Source organism: Eschrichtius robustus, chromosome 15, assembly GCF_028021215.1.
Source record: "Eschrichtius robustus isolate mEscRob2 chromosome 15, mEscRob2.pri, whole genome shotgun sequence".
Taxonomy (NCBI): Eukaryota; Metazoa; Chordata; class Mammalia; order Artiodactyla; family Eschrichtiidae; genus Eschrichtius; species Eschrichtius robustus.
This window is the reverse complement of record NC_090838.1, coordinates 9,238,861-9,248,757: the sequence shown is the minus strand read 5'-3', so window position 1 is coordinate 9,248,757 and position 9,897 is coordinate 9,238,861. Positions and strand designations below refer to the sequence as shown.

At 45.9% G+C, this 9,897-nt stretch overlaps 1 long non-coding RNA gene across 1 annotated transcript; it reads left to right on the top strand.

The window, feature by feature from the left end:
* The first annotated feature begins 2,560 nt into the window (after positions 1-2,560).
* On the top strand, positions 2,561-7,805 carry LOC137777858 (uncharacterized). Its single transcript, XR_011076655.1, has 3 exons — positions 2,561-2,866; positions 6,599-6,758; positions 7,556-7,805. It is a non-coding gene; the product is annotated as an uncharacterized lncRNA (long non-coding RNA).
* Positions 7,806-9,897: the final 2,092 nt, after the last annotated feature.

The window sequence follows — 9,897 nt, the reverse complement described above, 5'->3', positions numbered from 1 at the left end:
TCCATTGCAGACTTTGGAGAAGAGTAACTCACTTAAAACTGAGTCAGGGTTGGCAGGAGCCCTCGCTGGAAGGGCCACTAGATCCGCATGCACTTTCTCACGCTTTTATGCATACCGTTTGCCATTTGAAACACTTTGTAAACTGTAAAGCACTCGTAAGTATCAATGAGTGCAATTTACTCATTCATTCAACAAATATTTGCGGGGCATCTAATGTGTACCAGATGCTGGGCTAAGTGCTGGCCATGCAGACATGAATAAGACAGTCAGCGTCCTCAGGGCCACAGAGAGCTGTGGAGGGTGAGAGAATGTAAAGACATTGTCACAAGCAGGGCCTGTCAAAGCAAACCAGGAGTGCGAACGGGAGCCCTGAGGCCCCAGGCCCCCGCGGGTGTCAGGTGGGGATGGAGAGTTTTAAGGCGGGGAGGGTTCAGGGAAGGAGGAGATTCCTGAACTAAGTGTTGAAAAAGTGGTCCAAGTTGGACCACGGGGCAGGACACGGTCCAGGCAGAAGGAACAAACAGGAGCAAAAGCCCTGAGGCAGGAGAAAGCCTGCTGTAGGAGAAAGAGCTCTCCCCATATGTCAGCACATGCAGAACAGGAAGAAGGAAAAGGGTTAGCTTGTTTGCTAGTGAGGATGGCAAAAACCATGATGGGTCACAGAACGAGTCTGAGCTTTTCAAAATAGGTGATGGAAAGATTCTCAGTTGTTTTCAACAGGGAGAGGTTTTGTTTGTTTGTTTGACTCTTGATTGCTTTATTAGTATTGTTTTTGTTGCTTCAGAAAAGATACTCGGTCCACACCAGAGGGTTCTCATTCTGGAGAGGTATGAGAATGAACTGTGGAATCGTTTTAAATGCACTCGGCTGGGTACCACTGGAGCTGCGGTGGGTCTGACCCCAGCGTGTGGAGCTAAGTGACTTCTGATCTGCACGGGGAGTGCCCTGGAGCGGCACCGAATGTGGGTGAGAGGGACAGGAGACGGGCGGTGAGCAGTGAGGCCGCTTCCCTGATGGTTCAAGTGCACACGACAGATGAATGGGCACCATGGGCTCTGGAGCATTGCAGTTGTGTATTTATCTGTTACCTAGGACTCAGCTCACTCGTCTCCCACCCACTGGAGCACCCACTGGATGGCACGCAGTGGACACCAGGTAAGGCCGCCGTGGACCTGCTCCAAGGGCCTGTGGTCTAATGCAGCGCCTTCATCCTGCCGCATATGAAACTCATCTGGAGAGCTTTTTAAAAAATGTAATGTTGTGAGCCCCACCCTAGATCATTTAAATGAGAATCTCTCCTGGGAAGGACGTAGTCCTAACTGAAGCGCAAGGTAGGAGATGAGAACGTGCCAAAGGTTACTAGGAAAAGGAGGCGACGTGTCCTGAGCGTGCAGAGGAAAGGGCTCGGGAGGGTGGGCTGGAGGAGGAGGTGGATGTGAGGGGTGTGGATAGAGACTGTGGCAACCAACACCTTCCCCGGGGACAGAAACGAGCCCTTTCATTGCAGAAAGACACTGCACAGGACTGCAACATCGTCCTGGCTCTGCCACCCCCGCTGTGCTATCGTTCCAGGCAATGGTCTAACCTCTCTGTTCTCAGTTTCGGCACAGGTAAACTCCCACAGGCTGGGGGCTTGAACAATGGAAATTCATCACCTCATGGTTCTAGAGGCGGGAAGTCCAAGATCAAGGTGTCAGCAGGGTTGGTTCCTTCTGAGGCCCTGAGGGAGAATCTGTCCCCCCCCCCCCGCTCCCTCCTGGCTGCTGCGGTTTGCTCTGGCCTCTTTGGTATCATTGTCTTAAGAAGCATCACCCCAGGCTCCGCCTTCATCTTTACATGGAGTTCTCCCTGTGTCCATGACTGTGTCCAAATTTCCCCTCTTTATAAGGACTCTACTTATACTGGATTAGGGCCCACTTTAGTGACCTCATTTAATTTGATTACCTCTGTGAAGGCCCTCCAAATAAGGTCACATTCTGGGTTTAGGCCTTCAACATATGACTGGGGCGGGTAGATATAATTTGACCTATAACAACTTGGAATAGAAATTTTATTTTTATTATTATTATTATTTCTACCCCTTTTTGAACATTAGGTGCCAGACTCTATGTAACATTATCTTATTAATCCTCCCCAGGCACTGTGCAATAGATGGTACTGACTTTATTTTAGAAATGAAGAGGCTGAACTGCAGTGAAGTTTAATAGCTGGCCTGGGGTCGCAGGAAGCAAATGGCCTGGGTCACCAACAGGGAGCGAATGGCGGAGCCTTTCCTAGCCCAGACCTGGCTGCACGTTAGCCATTACGTTTCCGTTAAGGATGGGGCAAGCCTGACCGACCTCATAAAGCCCTTTCAGGTTTCTGAGACCTGTCTTTTTCAGTTGGGAAAAGGAAAGGCCTGTTTGGCTTTGCCATTCTCGAGAAAATGCAAGTCTGCAGGGCTCACGGGAAAGGTATGCGTGTATTGAATTTGTAACAGGATACTGGAGTCCTGGCTGTCTTTCTTTATTCATAGGGTTTCAGAGCTGGAGGTACAGTACAGGGAGGAGGACAGGCGGGTTGTGTAATTCTCTCAGGAAGAAAGCCAAAACGAAAAAGAAGAATGCAAGCAGCGTCGGCACACAGGCGATTTTACAGAAAAGCGATGAATGTTCCACTGTGTCCTGAAATGGTCATGGAGCACCGCGCTGGAGGAACTGCTGCCTTTTGCAGTTTCGCGAGAGGCATGATCTAGGCTTCATAAACGATCAGCCGGTCTGCTCAGCTCAATTCAGCTGTGTTCGAGGAACAGGAACTGAGCAGCTGTTGAGGCTGCATGCTCACATCCAGAGACAGTTCATGCTCTGCAGCAGTTTGGAGTCTGCAGGTAGCTGCAGACCCACAAAGAGATCACCTTGAAATTATGTGCAGAAGAAAGCTGGGGGGTGGCCTGAGCCAGCCTGGGGCAGGGTGTGTGTGTGTGTGTGTGTGTGTGTGTGTGTGTGTGTGTGTGTGTGTGTGTGTGTAATCAAGGAGGGCTTCCTGGAGGAGGCAATGGATGCATCTTAGAAAAGAGCACGTACGGAGTAATGGGGTAAAGTGAGGAAGGCAACAGCACAAGCAAAAGCACAGAGGCACAGGACAGCACGCATGGGGACCAGCAGGCAGGGGTGTTTTAATTCAGGCAAAATGTGCCTCTTTTGGGGAGATGACTGCTGCCAGGCTTCTCTTCAAGGGTTAAGACAGCACATCTGAGCCTCTTCCACTAGACTCTCACAGGGCCTGGAATCGAGTACAACCCCCAATGTTACAATTCTGTTTTGGCACAACTGGCTTAGAGATGCCAAATATACACTCAGCGGAATCTGAATCTGAAAAATCAAAGCCCTTTAAGGAAAGGATTAATTATTAAGAGCATATCTATTCAAGCTTAGCACTTAGGAACCAGACACAGATTGGTTCTGAATAGAGCAGTGAAGAGATTCTGGACGTAATATTTAGATTCTTGTGCCATGACATCTTGCAAAGTGTTAGCTGACACAGGTAATAAAAAGAGAAGTTCATATACCCCCTGCTAGCTATTAAGATTCGTCCACTACCTTCTCCTGAGATCACCCAAAGATTAGCCAAATATTAGGGAACATATCCTGCGGCTGCAAAGTTTTATGTACTGTGTCTTCCTGCTGGTAAAATGACGCTTAGTTTGTAAAAGTAGCAAGGGGCAGAAATGCAGAAAAAGAATCTGTTGTTAGTGTAAAATATACTCCCCTCTACTGTATTATGCTAACGGAGGTATCAGATAAAACCACATCACAGCGATACATTTTTCCTTGGAACAGAAGACTGTTTTCTTTGTAATGTTAATCCTAATGTGGTTTTGAGAAGAATATTAAATATTGATGAATCTTTTAGAAAAGTTGTAGATGATAATGTGTCTTAATTCATTATAAAAACTTTTTAAAGACACTGATGATTATTCTTTCAAAATTACCTTTCTGACTGTAAACACTTTGACTTCTGTTCAAAGGGAATTTTTACTATTACGTTATCAATCTGCAGTGGAATTCATCCTTAAGGCAGGTACTTCAAAATCTGAGTCCTGTCTTGCACTGTTTTTAAGGTGGCACATTTGGGATTGCATGGCTCTCTGTCGTATGCCTGGGTGTCATTCAAGAGAAACAGAAGTTACTTTCAGTACTTAAAACAGGAGGAATTTAATCCAGGGAATTAGCTACATTGGAGAAGGAAGATTGGAGAAGCCGAGTAAATAGCAAATAGAACAAAGCAACCCAGAGATTAGCTCCAGAAGGAAAGCCAGGACCATCCCAAACTGGATAGCAGGGGGATGAGGCGATGCTGCCCAAGGCCAGAGGCCAGGTCTCCAGCAGGGCTGCAAAGGCTGCAGTGAAGAAGGAAAGGGTAAACACCCCAGCTCTTCCCTTCCGCTAGCATTCCCATTTCTCATCCAAGACACTCTTTGGCCAACTGGAGCCCAAAGCCAGCTGAGAAAGGAGCCTGGAACTGCAGCTTCGGCCCTAGCACAATGCAGACTCTAGCAGAGGCAAGGCCAGGGATCTGCACAGCTTGTCAGCTTTTCGCCACCTTTACTTATTGGCAAGAGAGGAGGGGCAACGACGTATGAGCCCCTCTTTGATTAAGACAGGTGAAAGGAAAAAGGGGAGGAGAGAGGAAAATGTTTCAAGTAGAGAAACAGAGAAACAAGCTAGAATCAGAACCCTGATCTTCCTTTCCATCTTTTCCTCTACCCTCTGGAGTCTGCCTGGTGTGTTTTCCCATTTCTATTTTTTATTTTCTTCTGACTTTTCGTATCTTACTCCATACCTTTAAAAAATTACCCCCAAGACCTAATGGGTTCCTCCCCGAGAAGTATATTTGTTGGGGGCATCCAGGGAAATTTCTGCAGGAGGAGCACGTGCTTCAGGCACAGAAGGATGGATGCCCTTCTTCCCTCTTGTCATTTGTCTTTTTGCACATGTGGCCCCTCCCTTCTCATCTGCTGCCAGCCTGTATCTCCTGAGAGCAAGGACTCCTCCATGCCTTAGAGTCTGCTGTATACAGTAGGTGCCCAATAATTAGAGTTAGGATTTGAAACTTGGCTCTGCCATGAACTAAATATGTGACATTGGGGAAGGTCTAAATTTCTCTGAATTCTATTTTCTCACCTGAAAAATAGAATGAGGGGTTCTTAATAGCTACTCTTCGTAGTTTTATATGGATGACTTAAAATCTACAAACATTTGCTTGGAACATTGTAGCTTTGGTTATTAATCATTTTTAATGCATCATTCTTGCCTGGGTCACTGCAATAACCTCCTAATGGTCTCCCCACAACTACTCTTATCTCCCATGGTTTATTCTCAACATAGCAGCCAGGGTGATCCTTTTGAAATGTATTCTGCACATCACACCTCATTTTCAAGCCCTCCCATTGGCTCCAGTACCCTCTTCCCTTGCTGTTTACATGGCTCACCTCTCATCCCCTTCAAGCTGTGCTCAATGTCACCTTGTTACTGAGGCGTCCTCTGACTCTTCTATTTAAAATTGCACCTCACCTTCTATACCTTGTCAGCATCCTGGCATTTCTGGTCCTCCTTCATCTTTTCAACTTTCTCTTTTGCCCGGAGCACTCAGCATCTTCCCACATACTCGCTCATTCTCTCGTGGTTAGGTCTGATTCCCTTACATACATTTCAGCTGGGAGAGACCAGGGTTCTGGTTCTGCTCTTACCACACGGGTGGCAAGGCCAACCCCCACCCCCCCACCCCGCCACCCCACTGCCAGGATTTCAGTGACCTCGTTATTTCCATGAACAGGTGTCCAGATGAGCTCTAACTTGCTCTCAGAATTTAAATTCCATCCTGTTAGCCCGTGCACATGTTTTCAGAAGCCATTCTCTGCGAGTGGAGCGCACCCGTATTTCCCCTCACTTATCTGTTCCCATGTCAGGCCGGAGGCAGCAGATTAATTACATGAGAGGCTAACTCACAAATGAGTGAAAGCAAAGTGAAGAGGCTTCCAAAGAACATCTCTGGAGGGACGGGGTCTCAGAGGGCATCTGGCCTCTCGCCCCTTCGCTCAGGGCTCTTGCCTTTCTGCAGTTCCTATGGTGGTTGCTTCATGATGGTATGCGGGGAGGGGTACAGGATGCCGAGAGCACCAGGGTCCAAGTTAACTCTGCATCTCTCTACAGAATAATGTCTGAGCTCCTCAGCCTTAGGTGCAAGTCCGTCCATCCATTTATCTGTCCACTCAATGACCTGTTTATTCCTTTCTCCAGCCTATTGTCCTTGAGGCACTAGATGCCTTTATAAGGTATCTCTACATTTATTGCAGTTCCTCTCAAATCATTAGGGTTTTTAAAATTATTATTTCATTTTTTCCCTCCTTGAGCCCTTGCTCATGCTATTTGCTTAGCCCTCCGTGTCTTTGCCTATCAGAATCCTCATCACCCTTTTAAGTGCCTCTGGCGGAGATTGGCAGCACCCACTAATAACAAGGGGGCTCCCCTCCATTCCCCAGCTGCCCTTGCACTTGGTGAGTTGTGTGACTAATTCTGGCCAGAGGACAGTGGATGAGAATGACATGCGACCCTTGCAGACAGAGGTGTCTTCTCGACATGCTCTGCTCTCCCTCTGCCAGCCAGCTGAGGCCAGAAGATGGCAGAGTCTCAAGATGGACACAGCCCAGCCCCCGGAGAGGGCCCCTGGAGGACAGCAACTCCGAGAAGGGCTGCTGAAAAGGGTTGCATGACTCCATGGTGAGTGAGAAATAACTTTGACCGTGGAAGCCACTGTCAATTTTGTGATTATTTGTAAGCAGGTCAGTCATTCAACAAATACTTATTGATGGTGATCAATATGATGATGAACTACATATAATAATGAACAGAACATACCTAGAACTTGCTCACAGGGAGCTTGTAGCTACGTGTGGGGAACAGACTTTACTCGCATATCACTGGATGTATCCAAAGCGTAGGAAGTTCTGGGAGGAGTTGGGCAGAGGAAAATGAGAGCCTGGCGTGTATATGTTGGGCATGGGGACACCAGTGAGATGGAATCCAGCTTGAAGATCTGGAAAGAGTCCCCAAGTCAGTAAAATCTTAGCTAAGATCTGAAGGACGAGGGCACTGGAGGGAGGGCTTTCAGGAGAAGGTTGTTCAAGGTGTCCAGGCTGAGCTGGAGGAAGGTCAGTGGGTTATCTGAACACACAGTTTGTTTAACCCATGATAAGGATTAATGCATGTTTGTTAAATGAATGACCCATCATTAACTGATAATAGGAAAAGACTGAAGGAAGTAGAAGCAAGAAGAGGAATAAAAATTTGGGCATGAAAGGTACCACCCCAGAAAGAAAAATACCTGCATCTATAAAAAAAGAGGTATATGAGGTGTTGCTCTATTAAGAAATCTCCCTCAACCTCAAACCTGTTGCAATTAGAGGGAGGAATGTGAAGGGCTTTCTCAATCTGTCCTTTGTAATGTGAAGCTTTGTAAGGGGTTTATTCTGTATTGTGTTCAGAAGATTCCTCTAAGCCTGGCTTTCTCTCCTCAGGCACCGGGAAGCCCTACAGGATCCATCAGACAGAGGAGAGGAGATTCTGCTTTTCATTCTACAGAATGGAAAACAAAAACCGATTAGTGGATCTTTATGGCAAATGTGGACAGAGTGCTTGGGAGAAGATGCAGAAATCTACTTCTAGTCTCCTGCAGGAACACAATAGAGTAACCCTGTGTGCTCTTCACTGGTTGATGAACAGAAAATTTATATCTTATAATCTAAACCGTCAGAGTTTCCTTTATGTAATGACAGTAGACTATACACAGCTACCTTTGTGGAACCTAAAAACATCATTGCTCAGGGCCAGATGTAATGCGCAATAAATAATTTAGCAACAAAGCTCCCCTCATTCTATTTACGGTAAGTTAGAATTCATCTCCATGGCCCATGTGAAACAGCACTTAGTGGATGGCAAAATCCAAATATATCTCCAGTGTAACCTGATTCACACTGAAAGGGCTCCAAGAATTCCAAAGATACTGCAGAGCTTGGAATTCCTTCTGCCCTCCAAATCAACATATGTCCTTTTTTCCCTCCTGGTTGCTTTTGCTCCAAATAACTCAATGCCTGATGTGTAGGTCTATTTGTTTGAACCTTGGAATGCATTTTTCACCTCCTAAAATGCTTTGGATAGAAACTGTGGCACCTCAGTCCCTGGGTGCATGTTCATATTTTTGTGTCTAAAGAGTTTTTCGCTGCAATATGCACGGCAATCATGTGATGGCCAGGGAGATTCTTTGACCGACGTGGAAACCAAGGCTCGGAGAGCCTGGGGCTTCCCCAAAGTGGTCAAGGGGTGCTTTCTTTCATTCAAAATATTTTAACGAGCACCTTTTACTGGCAAGGTGTTATAGTCACAATGGACACTGGGTTCCAGTGTTGAAAAAGACAGAGGTGATCCCTAACCTCATCCAAATTATATTCTGGTGGAGAAGACAGACATTTACTATTTATGCAAATGATGACTGCTTTAGGGCTGTGGCAGTGCCACTGCAGATGCTTGGGATGACAGCGAGCATGGGTACCTGCTCTGTCCTGGAGGCCTGGGAACGCGTCTCTGAGGAAGCAGCATGAGCGGTTAGATTTAACTGTTTCATAGAAAGAAGGGGAGAACATTCCCAGTAGAGGGACAGACAGGCGGAAAGGCCCCGAGGCAGAACTTGTTTTAACACAGGAAGAAGATCTTCAACAGGTGGCAGAGGTCTTTAAATTCACACCTTTGAAGCCAACCAACCAGGCTCCCTTGCTGTTAAAATGAAGAGACCTTGTAGCATTTGGCCTGGCTGCGGTCTGAGAAGACCACCTCTACCTCCCAGAAGAAGATTTTAACCTCAGCTTAGCATGGAGGCTGCTTTGGGACACGAGGGACGAGTGAAAACAACTCATGGCCAGAATGTATGAATTAATGGTCAATGAAAGCAACGTTTGTTTCCTGGAATGAGATGGAGGCAATCATGTAAGAATTATAATATAATAGTGTCCTAACCTTGAATGGGATAAAAACATTACTGTTGTAATGCTACCCAGTGGGTAACAGTAGCTCATGTTTTGATGGCACTTTCATATATAATGATTGTCAGCCTCTCAACAACGGTGTGAATGTGTACGATCCGATTCTCCTCATCTTACAGTTGAGGTTACTGGAGTTCAGAAGATGAGGTTACTGGAGTTTAGTTTTGCTTATGTGACTCAGTTACTAAGAGGCAGAACTTGAATCCAAGCCCTTTGCCCTGCCTGTTGCATTTCCTCTGCTCTACCATGACCCCTGGATTCTCCACACTGCAGCTCTGTAACCTCGAGTGAATTCCTTACCCTCTCTGCACCTCAGTGTTCTGATTTGTAAAAGGGGGAAAATAATAATACTGACTCACAGGGTTAATGCGATGATTAAGTGAGTTAATATAGGTCATATGCTTGAGACAGAGCCTAGCGCATAGGAAGAGCTGTACAAGTGTTAGCTATATTATTGATTCTCTTTGTTATTATTACTAGTTTAATGTTTTAATTTTATAATAATAGCATTTGACCCTTCCATCAGTTTATTCTTAAACTAATAATGAGTAGATAAAGTCATCAAAAAGGATATTCTTTATTCTTTTTTGATAAATGGAATCTATTAAAATCAGTTTAATGGACCTTGACCTTCAAAGGAGTCATCAGACTTGGGCTAAAGTGATCACTCCCTTTTCTAACAAACCTGTCAGTCACAGCACAAGTAGTTGAATGCCTGACATTCGTTTCTTCATTTTCAATATAACATGCACTGAGCACCTACGGTATGTCAGACACTGTTCTAAAGCAAAGTAAGCAAAATCCCTGCCTCTGTAAGGCTTACA